Source organism: Triturus cristatus, chromosome 1_2, assembly GCF_964204655.1.
Source record: "Triturus cristatus chromosome 1_2, aTriCri1.1, whole genome shotgun sequence".
NCBI classification, from domain to species: domain Eukaryota; kingdom Metazoa; phylum Chordata; class Amphibia; order Caudata; family Salamandridae; genus Triturus; species Triturus cristatus.
This window is the reverse complement of record NC_140580.1, coordinates 1,166,317,627-1,166,334,234: the sequence shown is the minus strand read 5'-3', so window position 1 is coordinate 1,166,334,234 and position 16,608 is coordinate 1,166,317,627.

Below are 16,608 nucleotides of genomic sequence, written 5' to 3'. Positions count from 1 at the left end.
TTCTGTGTGACACCATATGTGTTTGGCGGCAGTACTGTATTTTTGGTGACTTTCTGTGCTGGCCGGAATGTGCGGGGGCAGCGAGCTGGGTTCTTACTAGATCAAAGTTGGAGACGGGTGGTGTCAGGGAGGTCCTTGACACACTAAGCTAAGTGTGAGTGGGTGGTTCTTGGTGCATGGCACCACCTCTTATTGTTCAGCTCCGGCGCTGGGGAAAGGCTTCCAGTTAGCACTGTCGGTCTAATTTTAGAGTGTACCACTACAACATGCATTGAGGAATTAAATCTCATTAAGATTGCTATTGCCTGCTGCCCAGGCCGTTCTATTAGCAGTGGGAGTATGGAATAGTCTTTACTGTCAGGCCGTTAATGCAGTGGGCCTACGAACAGCTAGTATAGCCCGCTACGGCGGGCTATAAGGCTGTAATATGTTTTCCTTTGTGGAAGGGTTTTATTGGAAACATTCTGAATGAGACAAGTATTGGTATAGATACATGTTGTTAGTTGCAGGTACAGTAAACTGCCTACTTTTACTACCACTTCCTCGAACATAGCGGCTTGCCAAAACAGCATGGTTTTCAGAGTCTGATGTAAGATATATAGGCATGGTTGTCCAATCATCATGCTCATAGTGGTCCCTGTAATGTAATTCTTATCGCAGCCCACACGCTGGTGGAACTACAATCCATGCAAGCAACATATGGGGCAGTTTCCCAAGCTCGAGTTGAGTTAGTGGTCTCTCTTAACTTGACGGATGTTTCATTCCCGAAAGCCCTGAACCAGAGGACACCATCAATATTCACACTATTGTCCCCAAGCTGTCCTTCGATTCCTGGCTTCATGTTGAAAATGCATGGCTTTAGATTTCAAATTTACTCTTTTGCGGGCCACTCGCCATTTTACTAAGGAAGTAGGCCCAGGCTGATGGTGGTTTAGATAGTCACATGTGATCAAATATTGGTTAAAGGTTTGGATTTGGAATATCGATGTTATTATTGTGAGTTCCACGCTTGAGTCAAGAGGTGCTGCTGTCTTTCATCTTTGCCTTGCTATTCGAAAACAGCCGGTGTAATGTTTTCTTTCAAATCACAGTCGTAGTGGCAGCTTAGTCTATACAGAAAAGTCAGCAGCTTGAGCTGTTTTGAGTCAAATCACAGTCATAGTGGCAGCTTAGTCTATACAGACAAGTCAGCAGCTTGTGCTGTTTTGAGACAAGCTGAGGGCCTGGGTTTGTGTGTCATACATAACATCGTTAAGGTTATTCTCCCTGTTCCACAGGGAGGCATGGTACAGCCCAGAGTGACATGGTCTACCGAGACCTAGCCTGGCTCGCCTCTTCTGCGACCTGTTGAAGTTCGTTTATTATTTATGACGGTGATAGATGTTATCACGGTTGTTGGATAGGCACCAGGGCCAGATGACATTCAAGTGCATTGTGTTCTGGGAACCAAGGATAGGGTCCAATTTTGTAAGTACAAGGAGCGGTGAATATTTGGTGTCGCTCATAAGATGTCCTGTGCTGGGTGAATGATATCTGAGAGCTGTACTCCTGCGAAAAGGAAATTGCCAAATAGGCAAGCCAATGGCACATCAAGTGGTCATGGTGCAAAATCTCGAAAGTCACTTTGTTAGGGAATCCACCAATACTGCTCTATTTTATACATTCTACGATATTAATGTGTTGACGTGAAAATGTTCACCTTGGCCACGTCACGACCCCCAAGATTAAAACTACATGTGGTTTTCCCAGGGATCCTTTACATGGACACACTTTGGGGGAACAAGGTTTATCACACCAGGTCACAGATATTGGAACTCCCCACCTCTAGAGATTAGGTCTTGCAGAGACCTCATGACTTCCCGCAAACTCCTAAAACATGGCTAGTTAGACAGGTATATGAGTAACATACCACCCTAACAGGTTTCAGAGTAGCGCCAGGAAACCAATTTGGTACGTGTGCCCTACAAATTTAGTATAACATAACACAACAAATGTTGGATTGGTTTTTTCATAATCTTTTAGGAGCAGAACATAATGTGTTTATTGCACAAACTGAGAGATTCGAAAACAGACCTGTGGAACCACACAGGATGTTTCACTAGGTGACAGCAAGCCATACTGTTGGAATAAACAATTAACACAAAAAAAAAAACAAAAAAACAGATTTTACACTATTTTGAAATTAATTGAATGGAAGTCAACAAGTTTAACGATATTTTGGACGAATAGTTATGGTTAAAGGTGAGATACGGTTACATCGTTTTACAAAATCAAATCTAAAATTGCAGTGCAAGTTGTATCAGTCAATAACATTAACTAACAACATTATATAACGATCAGTACACAAACGGTAAATATTTTCAGTGCCTGTTAAAAAGACATTTGCACATATGTTCCCGATTGTTGGGGTTAGCATTAGGTTTTGAATTAGGGAAGGAGGTGCTGAGCCAATTCACGCATTAAAACTGATTGATTGCTACAAATATTAGTTCAAATTACATGCCGTCTTCAGGAATTAAGCTTTAATTTTAAGTAAATTAAAAAGTAGGAATGAACCGAAATATTTCAATAATATTTATCTTAGTTTGATTTATATGAACTATTGAAGTAAAAGGCTGGAATAAGACTCCATCATCTAATTTAATGTAACTTAATTTACAAGAATATGCAATAAAACTCGAATTATCTGGTTAGTTAAGATAGATCCCGAGAATGCCAGGTCATTATTGGCAGTAGGGAGGCCAAAACCAGGATATGTTGCGGAGATATTTGTCATTTGAAGTAAACAATAGGATAATAATTAGGGCTCCCGGTTTTCCGTATTTACGGATTTATACATATAAATACAGACGGAAATCGATATTTCCTTTGTCTGTATTTATATTTATAAACAGTAAAATACGAGTAAATGTTGCCGCGCTGCCTTGCCTTGTGGTCGGCAGAACTGCTGAGTCAGGGAGGGAGCTGGGAGCCTCGACAGGCAGACTGTCCCGTCCCCTGAGGACTGATAACACAGCCACGCAGAGTCTTATCAGTGCAATCGTTGATGCTGCCAAATGTTATCCATGCACACACACACACACACAGAGGCGCAACTAGAGCCAAATTTCGGGGGGGCTAAGCAAAAATTTCGGGGGGGGCTGCATCTTTAAACAGAAGGCAGAGTGGCGCTGATTTCGGGGGTGGGGGGGCTGAATCTAGGCAGAGTGGAGCTGCAGGGGCTGTTAGAAGGGGTGAAACAACAGCGAGGACTCATTAACATGCAAATGGTCTTTTTAAAGACCTGTGAAGTGCTCGGTGCGGCTTTGTGACTGCCCGGGATCTGTCTCATCCCGGGATTCCACACATGAGGGGGGGTGGGGGCTGAAGCCCTTCGAGTCCAATGGGTGTTGCGCGCCTGCGACGCACACATACACAACATTTCGCCATGCCCCCCAGCACTAAACACGAACAATGGAACACGCAGAAGCCCCCAATCACAAAGCCAACAGCTGCACTCCCGCCTCAGCCTTTGCAGGGCAGGCTGACAATGATAATGTGTAACCCCATCTCTGCTCTCAGCTCTGCATAATTTATTTATAGATGCAATATCTATTGCTTGCATCTATTTAGGAATGCCCTTTTTTAAATAAAATGCTAGGAAGTGAAACGCTATACGTGCTGCCTTAAAGATTAATTAATAAGCCCTACATAGAAAAGCTGCAGCGGGCTCAAACAAAACTTAATAGGCGAAAGATGGTTAATTGCTTATTTCTGCTCTGGGAGAATTAATTCTGTCATCAAGTTTGTTATTACTGCCAAGTCATAAGTGGCAACCGCACAGTGTAAACACTGTAATTTAACTGTATATCATAGAGGTCTTGCGGAGGCCATGTAGGTGAGAAGAGAATGTTTCAGAATTAAATTACTTCCTTGGTCTTTTTGAAGCCAGTTGAATTTACTTAAAGAAATGCTGCCCGTTTACTTGCATTTCTAATTTTTGTGTCTCAGAGTATCCTCGCTGAGGCTTTGGCAGTGACTATAGCTCTTTTAAATGAAGTGTGCCTTAGTTGTCAATGCTTCAACATAATTTCAGAGTGCAGCACATGGGCAGGAGTCGGGTAACGAATTGTACAAATGCTGGTGAATGTTCTTTGCTGAAAGTTGAGGTCAATGAATTTTCCCGTTTGTTTAGACCCCATGAGGCTAAAAAAATTTTCTCAATGTCATGTGGTGAAGAGCAATTGACAGCAAACTGTTGGGTTTATATTTTCAAGTTTTCGGATAGTAAAAATGTATTGCCCTCCAAGATCCATGCAATGTGCAGTCAGGGCTGTGACTAAATCCAGGCTTACGTTTCTTTCACTATCCTTACAGTAGAAAGCCACGCACAGGCACAGGGAGATTAAGTGATTTGCCCAGAATCACAGGATGCTGAGCCGACGCCCAGGCTCGATCGAACCCAGTTCCTCAGCTCCAAAGTCACCAGACGTCCTCTCCCCCCTCCATGTTTACTTTACATGTTTGTGCACAGTACCAAAAGAGTTGAAGCGGAAAATGTTTTATTCGCTTTTTTAATGCCACATTTAAATAGGGGCTCGTCAATGAACCCCAAAATATGTGTGAAGTATCTTCATACTTTTTGTTGTGAATGTTTTGAATCAATACAACACTGTTGTGCGGCAAGATTGATTTGGGAAAGTACGTGGGTAAAAACAGATTACTATCAAGGTATACCTACGTAACCCTCCAGTGCCTTGTTATAAAACCTGACTGCCGGGGCACAATGTCCTGTTACAAAAACATTGTGGACGTATGTGACCTTTTATATTCAGAAGTACTTTGCAGAAGTGCACAAGCGCATGCATTCTCAGACTATAGAAATGTCTCGGAGTTGTGAATTTGGCTTCTGTGCAAGTTCATAGTAAATGTTTCCCTGTCTGCCGGCTTCGGAGTGAGGGGTTTATTACATGGTTTTGTTAAGGCCTCTGGGGCAGGTTTCAGAGGGGTGAAGCTCTAACAGAATATTGTGGCCATTCCGGTATCATCAGCAAATATTGAACGGGTTTTCAGTGGTCTTCACTTCATTAACAAACCAGAAAGAGCCTCAATGCCCTCAAAGTCTCTTGAAATGCACATGTGCTTGTACTACAATGGCAAAGTTTTCAGCTGAATGTATTGTGTTGCCCAATAACAACCGGGCGCAGGTGCGCCTTGTCAATGTAAATAAATGTGGAAAAATACTAGCTGTAGCGTCGCCTTTTGCTTGTGGCAAAAATAACTATGGATAAATACAGAAAAAAAGCCCAAAAAATAAATATGGATAAATACAGACGGAAATGGCAAAAAAATAAATACCATAAAACCGGGAGCCCTAATAATAATACAATGTGAAAGGAAGCTAAAGTAGGGAGCGTTGGCCGAAAAGGTAAATACGGCAGAGCTAGCAGTTCTATCTATTTTTATTGCGTGCTGTAGGAAGGTGAGATTGTCTCAACGAATCACTTGCCAAGAATGCTGTCACTAGCGAAGGGTGGCAGTAACCATTCAGAGACAGTGTCATGAAGCAGCCAGGGACTGCGAGCATATGTTGCCCGTGTACTGGGGAGAGTACAAAGACAGAGGCTGGTGCCCCCCTACTGTCTGATGTTCACAGCTTTTTAAGCGCCCATCCCATCATTAGATACCCGTGATGTCAGCTTGTGTTGATAAACGTAGGGAAGGGAGTAACTCACACGTTACCTTCATCCTGCTTTATTGTGCTGTAGCTGTTGGAAACGCACTTCTAAGCCACAAAGGACTCTAATCTGGTCCAATTGAAAAGCACAACAGGATTTCATTGCCAATACCATAACCGCCAGTTTCAATGCCTTTTTGCCCATGCCATATTTTCCAGCCTGAGAAACAGAGTTAGGTGTTGCTCTTCTTCGCTCAGTCTTTCCTTGTAGCCCAGGGGCTTGAAACGTTCGCAAAGTTTGGTCCGCGAGCTGGAAGTTATGTATCCTTCAGAGGCAAATTCTCATCTGTAGCAGGCAGCGTTAAATATTTTGCCTGCCTAGAAATCATGCAAACCCCGAAGCAGCTGCATGGTGGGAACCATAAACACTATCAACACATCACCTTTTTAGACAAAGTGGAAAATGAAACCTTCTTCGTGCCAGGAAAGATACTGTTTTCCGTAAATACATCCACCTTCCCCTGCAGAAAACATAGTCTTCCATTGTTTATAACATTATGTTCAAGGAACGAAGGGTATAGATGGATTGAAGAAACTATGGTTCAGTTCTGGCTCTACAATGCAGGTTTTAGATCGTCACACAATTACGTTAGGTTGATCTGCAGTGCATCGCAAAGAAGTTAGGAACAGCAGTCACGTATAAGCTGAACAGCAGTGGGGCCAAAAGACATCCTTGCGCCAATTCGCTTTTGGAGGAAACCCCCCTCTGTTAGTCGGCGCTGGTGTTCTGAGTAAAGTTCCAAATTACAGAACAGGATCCATAATTTAGCCCACTAAAAGCTAGCTCGCAGGGGCAGGGCACCTATAACAGCGAAGCGAGGAAGGGGGGGCTCTGGCAGCGACAGAAGCCTCCCCAGAGCTGTGGCGGAGTTACAGGGCGATCTGGAGGCAGATGGGTACAGTAAGGGTACCTCTGCGACAGTCGGTACAGTAAGGGTACCCCTGTCCGGCACAGTAAGGGTGCCCGAGCCAAGGTCCGTGAGCCGAAGGAGGTTCTGGGAAGACCGCGGCGGCGCCCCGTTAGTCCTTCGGGCGGTTGGGGGGCCTGACCAACCGGGGATGTGCCATAACACGCTCCGCCCCCGTAAAAAGGGGGCGGGAGTATTAGACAGATCACGTGATCCAAAGGAGGATCTGAAAAGAATGTGCCGCGCTGTCGGGCATCGACCCACCGTGCGTGCTGGCTCGTAAGGCGGGCGGAGCAGCGAGGGGCTGCTTGCCCTGGATCGCCCGTAAGATAACCCACTCTATTGTCATACTTATGTTGTATGAAATAAACCTGCAGCAGTTCTTCACCCATAACGAATGTGTCACTGTAATCCTTGGGTGACGTCTGTGCATGCGTGTTGAGTGGAGCGGATGACGGTGTGGTCACTATGCCGCTGGCCGCGTCCCACGCAGGGGGACATTAGCAGGTCAGCCCTCTAGTGGCCACCCGTCGGAGCCTCCCCACCCCCCCCCTTGTTCCTCCTCTCTCGTGAGGCCGCGCCTTGGGAGGGGAGGCCCCAATCAATGGCCCTGCTGGGGGAGGCGGGCCACTGGGCTGGGCGGGGCCAGGCCTATTTATGCCTCCCGCCTCCGTAGATCGCCCTCTGCTTCCTGTTTGTCTCCTGGCCGCGCGAGATCCCACCCTTTCCGCTTACCCTGCGCGGCGTAGGCAGCGCGCAACTGGGATGTTATAATGTTTTTTCTTGTGTTGCAGGCGGAGTTACAGGGCGATCTGGAGGCAGAAGGGTACAGTAAGGGTACCTCTGCGACAGTCGGTACAGTAAGGGTACCCCTGTCCGGCACAGTAAGGGTGCCCGAGCCAAGGTCCGTGAGCCGAAGGAGGTTCTGGGAAGACCGCGACGGCGCCCCGTTAGTCCTTCGGGCGGTTGGGGGGCCAGACCAACCGGGGGTGTGCCATAACACGCTCCGCCCCCGTAAAAAGGGGGCGGGAGTATTAGACAGATCACGTGATCCAAAGGAGGATCTGAAAAGAATGTGCCGCGCTGTCGGGCATCGACCCACCGTGCGTGCTGGCTCGTAAGGCGGGCGGAGCAGCGAGGGACTGCTTGCCCTGGATCGCCCGTAAGATAACCCACTCTATCGTCATACTTATGTTGTATGAAATAAACCTGCAGCAGTTCTTCACCCATAACGAATGTGTCACTGTAATTCTTGGGGGACGTCTGTGCATGCGTGTTGAGTGGAGCGGATGACGGTGTGGTCACTATGAAAATTCCCCATTGACTTCTATTGTAGAAAATGCGATTTCATGCGGGAGACAGCTAAAATAAAGCCATTTTTGACATGAAAAATCGGTAGTCTCCCGCCTGAATCGGGTCTATTGGCTTGTGTGCATGGACCCATAGCGTATATAAGACAGTAACGCCAAAATCCTTCCTCTTTCTTTCCTGCTGCAGCAGCCAGTTAACTTATTACTTATCATTGGTTTATTGTACATGTTTGCAAGTGTGCACTTCAATTAGGCTAGTGTCCTCATATGGGTGCTGCGCTCCTTCTGCGTGACCTAGACACACCCGTAATTTCATATGGAGTGGGACAGACGCACTTCGCCTGGTCAAAAGGGGAAGTCCCATTTTTTTTCTGCCCGGCTCGCGCATGCAAGGGCAGCCAATAGAAGATAATGAAATATTTTCTAGCGAACGCGTCAATAATTTTCAATTCTATCAAGGACATGGAGGCAAGGATTATGCTTCTTATTTCTTTACTACAAATTTCAGCAGCCAATCACAGGAAAAAGAAAACAAACTACATTACCCATGTTTAACTGTACCTGCCATATCACATGCTTCAATAATAAGCAAAGCAAAACCAAAGGGGATGATGGACGGAGTGTTGAACATTGCAAGCACTCACCCCCAGTCAACTGATCTGGGTTTAATCCATCATCATTCTTTAGCTCACTCCACCACCCCAGTTCAGACATGGCCATATGCAAATCAGTCTGACCCTGTGCCTCATGGGAACAGTCCAGCCCGATCTGCCAAGCCATGTCTTCCCTGGACCGGAAACAATCATCCTGGGACCGGTTTCGGGTTCATAACCCTCATCAGCCAGGCTATCTTGAATCCAGTGGCAAAGTGAGCAAGGGACCCACGTCTGGGCATACCCTGCCAACTTAGGGCTTTGTTTGCCCTAAGTTGGCAGGGTATGCCCAGATGTGGGTTCATTGCTCACTTTGCCACTGGATTCAAGCTAGCCTGGCTGATGACCGCTGATTAGCCAGAAACCGGTCCTAGGATGCTTGTTTCCGGTCCAGGTAAGACATGGCATGGGAGTTAGGGCAGGACTGTTCCCATAAGACACAAGGTGAGACTGATTTGCATATGGCCATGTCTGAACTGGGGTGGCGGAGTGAGCTAAAGAATGATGATGGATTAAACCCAGATCAGTTCACGGGGGTGAGTGTTTGCAATGTTCAACACTCCGTCCATCATCCCCTTTGGTTTTGCTTTGTTCGCCCTAAGTTGGCAGGGTATGCCCATACGTGGGTCCCTTGCTCACTTTGTCACTGGATTCAAGCTAGCCTGGCTGATGACAGCTGATTAGCCAGAAACCGGTCCCAGGCTGCTTGTTTCCGGTCCAGGGAAGACATGGCTTGGCAGTTCAGGCTGGGCTGTTCCCATGAGGCACAGGGTCAGACTGATTTGCATATGGCCATGTCTGAACTGGGGTGGTGTAGTGAGCTAAAGAATGATGATGAATTAAACCCAGACCAGTTGACTGGGGGCGATTGTTTGAAATGTTCAACACTCCGTCCATCATCCCCTTTGGTTTTGCTCAATAATAAGCAAGCCACTCATTTGAGTGTAGATGCCACCATTTTGTGTACTCTTTCTTTGAGATAAGACCATAGGTATAGAATATTTCAGGGGGAAACAGGGTAATAGTATAGACACCAAAATTCCAATTTGTCCAAACGTGGACTCAAACCTTTCAGGCGATCCAACTGGGATGTCTAACAACCAACCAGGGCAAGTGAGAAAATTCCAAACTGGGCCTTCTAGAGCAAAGCAAGGCAACACGCCATATATACAACTCCTCTCAGGGGAATGTAGTGCATCAGATCAGGGTTATCATCTTGCCTGTTCTTCTGGTCTTTTCCTGAAATAGAAAGTAACCAAAGTAAAGTCTGGCCCTAAATTCCGTATTACAGACTACAGCTAACAATTATCGGATGGGAGAAGAAAAACAACACAACACAGTGTTACGACAGTTTTCAAAATTGTAGCAATGCACCAAAGAAAGAATGCATCTAATGGGTGGGATAATCCTCATCTCTGTGTCCTTAATAGAATTGAAAATTCTTGACGCGTCAGCTAGAAAATTTAGCATTCTATGTCAGGACCGGAGGCTCCGATTATACTAGTTTAAAGCTGTGTTACCACCACAGACGCAACATTAACAATAGGTTTATAGTACTATTTCTTAAATGTAGATTCTGAAGACCAGTCTTCAGCTCTTGCCTGGGAGAGATTCCGCTGTTAAGGAGATGCTATGATCGAGGCAGAAATTCCAGAAATCCTTGGCAATCTCTGTTAGTAGATGGGAATTTGTCCCCCCAACTTTTTGACGTATCAAACCACTGAGATGTTGTCCATCCTCAGCAATATACAACAGTCCGTCTTGATAGGAGAGAGACTAATGATGGCAAAAGAGCCCGCCAGGAGTTCCAGGCAACTGAACTGGAGACTCAGCTTTCATCTGACCACCGACCCCCTGTTGACACTGCACTGTACCTCGCCCCCCAACCCCAACGGCTGGCATCTGATTCTATCACTATTTCTGCGGAGGTCCGAAAATGGCTCGGTCATTCCAGGACTCCATGTGTTCTAGTCACCATGTTATCTCTGTCCTGGCTTCGCCCAAGAGAGGAACCTGTTCCATGTAAGAGAGACCCTTCCTCAAATGTTGAATCTCTGTAGGGCTCTGTAATGGAAGGGACCTAGAAAAACAGGCTGGATCGAGTAGGCCAGAAGCCCCACAATTCTGGCAACCAACCTCAATGATATAGTCTGTCTGCTTAATGCAAATCTTTCAGGGCAGAAGGATCAATTGTGCTCGGACCGCATCTATCTGGAATCCCAGAAATTCCATCTCTGGAGCCAGAGACAGGTCAGAGTTCTTCAAATTGATTAAAAATTTCAAACTCTGAAGAAGCTGAATGGTCCATGACATGTGGGTCTTGAGCGTCTGAGGGTCCTGGGTCATCAGCAGAAAATCATCTAGATACACAATTAGACATACCCTCGAGCTCTCAGTGACTCCACCACTGGTCGCATCAGTTTAGTGAAACACCAACGGGCTGATGTGAGTCCAAAGGGAAGGGACGTGAGAATTCCATGCACTGACCTCGCCATATGGACTGCAGGAACCGTCTGTGAGGACGGAAAATGGGAATGGAAAAAAAGGCATCCTTAAGGTCCTGTGGGACCATCCAGTCGTCTTCTTGTAGGATATACCTTAGCAAATGAATGCCCTCTGTTTTGAAATGCATGTACAGTATCCAAACAATGAAATTCTTGAGATTTAGGACTAAACAGTGACCTCCGCCCTTCTTTTCTTTTCAACCAAAAAAATGGAACTTATGAACCCTTTGGGATGCAGTACTGAGAGAAGGATTGCACCGTTGTCTAAAAGTGCTTGAATTTCTGTGTCCATAAAAGACTGTTCTGATGGGGAAAAATACATTTGCCTTCGGGGACCAGACTGATTTGGGGAGCCGTAAAACTCTAGTTTGAAACCTTGTATGGTGTCTAGTATCCATGTGGATCCGTTCCAGTTGTCTGGACACTTCGGAAAACAGAATAATTCTTAACAGAATATCCTGTGTCCTGGATGGTGCCTTGTTGGCCGCGTCAGGATCCGCGGTGGAAGTTGAAGCCACCACCTCTGGGTCATGTGGGGTAGAAGGTGGGTTCCGTTTGGTCTCCATACCAGCTACCTCTGCCCCGGGGGTAGTATCCCTGTTGAGAGCCTTGGTAGGGTCCTAGGCCTGATAAACGCCTTCCATAGCCCTGACAAAAAGGCCTCACTGGAATGCTCTTTTGAGTGACATCTGGGCCTTGTTAATTGCTGAGTACGTGGAGCAAAATCTGGAAAATTTCTTAACAAAGAGACCCCTGAACAAAAGACCATCAGCCATGGGGCAGGCTTCCAAGGTGGCTAAATAATTAGGTTTCGGCCTATCCTCATGAGAATAGATCTCCGGTGCTCCGTGGATATAGCGCAGTTGCTGTCACCTAGCAGGCAAATGGCTCTCTGCGCCCAGTCTATCAGATCATCTGTATTCACCGGAGCATTGGACTCATTGGCGTAGTATGCCAGCTCAAAAGTTTTTGTCAAAGGTCTTGCCATGTCAAGGAGCTTATCTTGGCAATTACGCCATGACCTTCTTAGGGCCCTTTGCATATTTTTTCATAAAAGTGACCATGGTGGGGTCTAGCTCTGGCGTATCTGTGACCTTACCCGCAAGGTCTGGGCATGGGCACTCAGTGCGAATGGACCTCCTTATTAAAACTTTGGCGGAGGTGGGATTGGACATGCTCTGCAGCTTCTGGAGGGGGGGCCTAATTGGAAGCTCTGGGGTGAATTATTTTTGTGGGCTCGAAGTGAAGTACCCTAGGGGTCTTGGCAGGGGCTGGTTTCTTTTTACTAGGTCCTGCTTTATCACCCTAATGGCTCTCATCAGTGTGTGAGGATGAATCCGATCCGAGGGTATCGGCAAAAAAAGAGCTACATGATTGAGAGGACTCTCCCGGGGGTAGCGCTATATCATGCTCAGTCTCTCTCTTACATCTCAGCTTCTCAAAAGCATCTGCATGTACCTCTGCCTGGGATTTAGCATTGGTTTTGCCTTTTGTTGAAGGGACAGCGTCATTGCTGGCTGGAGGGATTAAGGGGTACCAGCCCTGTTGGTGTGCATAATCATGCAAGTGCCCAGTAAAGGCACCTAGAGCCCGTACAAGGGCCTTATTCGCCGATTGTTGCACACTACAATCTAGTGCGTCTACTAAATCCAGCTCAAACTGGTCACCAGCATCATTCTGGTAGTAATCTACCTCAGCCTCGTAAGGCTCCCATTGTGCCATTCTCTTGATGAAGTATTGGTGCACAGGAGATCAAGAGAGAAAAGTGAGTGGAAAAACCCCTGCCAGGCAGGGGGGACTGCCTCGTATTAAATATGGAAGGAGCTGCCTAGAAAAACCCACTCTAGGCAGTGCCTGTGTAATTTAGTACAACCCTGTGCTCAATCTGCAGTCAGGGCGTAAGGGGAAGCATTCCTGTGTGCCCCCACACTAGAATCAGGATCGAGCTATGGGCATACTCTCCCCGTGAACCTCTTCCACCCCTCCATTTCCTTCGCCAAGGAGGGAGATGACTATACTGAATATGCTGACTATGAAGAGGTGCTTTATGAGCACCATATCCTCAGTTAAAGAAGTGCAGTTGGGCAATCAGGGCTTTGCCCGTCAAGTGTCTTCCATGAATTCCTCCACAGACGTACTGTTGAAGATGACGTCTTCGGTGCTTAAAGAACATGGCTATGGAAATTCATTTGTACAGGGTACTTTGGGTACCTCCTTCACTTCCACCCCAGGGGTGGCTGATGTGTCTTATCCTTCCTCTCCTGATACTTCGGATTCTGAGGAGGCGCAGGAGAAGATGCGTCAAGCAACTAAACGCAAACGAAAGACACATTTTTGGGATTGGATATTCTGGCCAACAAAAACCTTCTGTTTGACCCCAAATATATTGCATACCAGAGAGCTACGGAATGGGTGCCCTGCGAAGAAGTGTGCAAGAGAATTTGAAGCTGGGTTTTGAGTGAGAGGTGAGCAATACTTTAAAATCAGAGTGTCCTCGTCCTACCCTTCTGGGCAAGGTAACAAGTAACCCCAGTACTGGACCCTAACATGGCAACATTTTTGAAGAAGTTTGCTAAGGACGGAACTTGGAGGGCATGTCAGGACAAGCTCTTGGATGTGTTGGGACCACTCACCAAGATTTTAGATCTGGCAGTCCGGGCTAAAGGTTCAAACTCCCATCTTCACCCGACCGAAGGCCCTCAAATGGGCATAAAGAGCCCTGTGCTTTTTAGGGAATGCTAACCGTGCCCTGTCTAAAGAGTGACGAAAATCTTTTCTAATGAGGATCGACCCTCGATTGATGGGTTTGGCTTCCACAGAGGCAGGCACCCCAGCCAACGATCTTTTGTTTGGTGACAAATTCGTAAAGGACCTGGGAAAATATGTATCCACATTTTCTGCCCTAGATAAGGCCCAAACTTTACAGAATTGTTTTTCCATAGTGGTCTTTTTCTCAGGGCCAGACGCCTCAGGGGTCGGGCACCTGGCCGTGGATTCTACCACGCCTTTAGAGGATATGCTCACAGAGGGCGTAGTGGAGCCCCCCGTTCCAATTTCAGTCCCACCCACAATCGAGGTGGCAGAGGCAGACAGAACTGTGGAGGATACAAAGGAGGAAACAACTCCGGAGATGCCTCGTATTCAGGTAAAGAGTGTTCCGTCTTCTGAAGTTTTGGTGGGAGGAAGGATTTGTTTGTTTCACCACAATTGGGAGATTCTAACTCAAGATCCATGGGTACTTCAGATGGTCCAGGGTTTCACCTGGAATTCTACTCCTCCCTGTCCCAAAAACAGAAGCAGAGCCCTCTCCATTTTTCCCTAACAGACAGCGCTTTCAAAGACAACGATGTTGTGTCACTGTTGCAGAATGGAGCGATAATAGAATAAGGTCCTCACCCTCACGGGTTCACCAGCACCCTTTTTCCGGTTCCAAAAAAGAAGCAAGGGTTCCTTCTTGGTTTAAATCTCAAATAATTCAATGTGTAGATTGTGTATCGCTACTTCTAGATGGAGGGCATACATTTGTTGAGAGATCTGTTATTGAAGGGAGACTGGATGGTTTGTCTCGATCTCAAAGACGCTTATTTAGGGGTTCCTATTTTCCCGCCTCATCGGAGGTTCCTGCAATTTCAATGGCACCATCAATAGTTCGAGTTTATCACCATGCCCTTCGGCCTTTCCTCTGCTCCTTGGTGCTTCACCAAGTTGCTTAGACCGATGGTACAGTATCTCTGAGAAAGGGGAGTTTGTCTAATCATTTATCTAGAGGATATTCTAGTCATGGTACAAAGCGTAGAGGTGGTCTTACTCCATCTGTTATGGACGGCTCAGCTCCTTTAGGATCTGGGGTTTGTCATCAATACGGACAAGTCTGTCATAAGCCCTCCCAAATAATGTAGTTTTTGGGGTTCCAAGTGGGCTCAATTTTGACACAATTGTTGCTTTCGTTAAAGAAGCGGATTTCGATCAAGAAGAAGATGAGGAGAGCGCTTTCCTCTCCGACTATATCCTTGTGGATTTTGTCTTGCCTGGTGGGTCATTTGGCCTCTTCGATTCAGGCGATATGCTCGGGCCCTCTGCATTATCAGGCCCTGCAATGATTGAAGATATTGCATCTTTGCAGTAGTTTAGCCTACTCGGAACAGATTGTTTTGTCAATGGAAGCCAGGACGGAAATGTCCTTTTGGCTAGACCACATGGATGCATGGAATGACAAAGCCATTTTTTCATCGGTCCCGGAGGTTGTGATAGAATCAAATGCTAGTTGATGGGGCTTGTGAGCCTGTTTTGGCTCTGTGGAGATGGGGGCAGATAGTCTCCGGAAGAACTGCATCTTCATATCAATTGTCTGGAACTCCTGGAGGGTTCTTTTGCCATTCGGACTTTATCTCAGAAGAAAACAGGTTGTTGGATCCTAATGCGGATGGACAATGTGTCAGCTGCAAGGTACATCAATCATTTGGAGGGGCATGAGGTCCCGCCACCTTGAAGAAATAGCCAAAGACTTTTGGCATTATTGCCTTAAACATCCCAAATCGGTGATGGTGGAATACATTCTGGGCTGCTCCAATGTGATGGCAGACTGGAACTCCCATTTACTTCGGGACTCCAGTGATGGAGACTTCTCCCCAGGGTGTTTCAACAACTGGACTTGAAGTGTGGCCCGTGCACAATAGACCTCCTTGTGTCACGATTGAACACGCAAGTTCCCTTGTTTTAAAGCTGGATATCAGATCCCCAAGCGCTCAGCTCGGATGCGTTTCCTCAGCCTTGGTTGACGGGCATGCTTTATGCATTTCCCCCATTCGCCATGATTCAGCGAGTACTTGTGCAAGTTCACCATCAAGGAGTGGAGATTGTCCTGATCACTCCCTATTGGAAGGCACAGTCATTGTTTCTGGTGACATTAATCCTGTCAGGTGCACCTCCCGTACGACTTATCTTGTTCCTGGATCTTCTTTGGGATCCGATGGGATTACCACACCCGCTACTGACACAGGGGGAGTTGTCCCTCATAGCCTGGAGACTTTCCAGCGATGCTGGCAAGTGCCGGGAGTTTCGTAGGAGGCAATGTTTTTCCTGTCACAATCTTGGGCTCCCTCTACAAACAAACATTACGAATCAGCTTGGCTTAAGTGGGTTTGTTGGTGTGGTGAACAGGAAGTGGATCCCCTGGGATCAGGTATCCATATGATTGGTAATTTTCTATCAGATGTGGCAAGTCAGGGGCTGGTATATAGGACGGTTAATAACTTCCGTTCAGCTATTTCGGCTGGCCATCGTCATCTGGATGGTAAACCTGTGGGAGAACATCCTCTTGTTTGTAAACTTTTAAGAGGTATTCGGTTGGTTCGACCACCAAAACCTAGGTATTCCATGGTGTGGGATGTAGATATTGTACTTCATTTTCTCAGAGATTGGCCCGTGAAGGAGGGTCTTTTGCGCAAACAGTTATTGGAGAAACTCACTTTGTTGTTTTACCTTATTTCCTGCAGATGGGTCTCTGGTGTAAGAGCC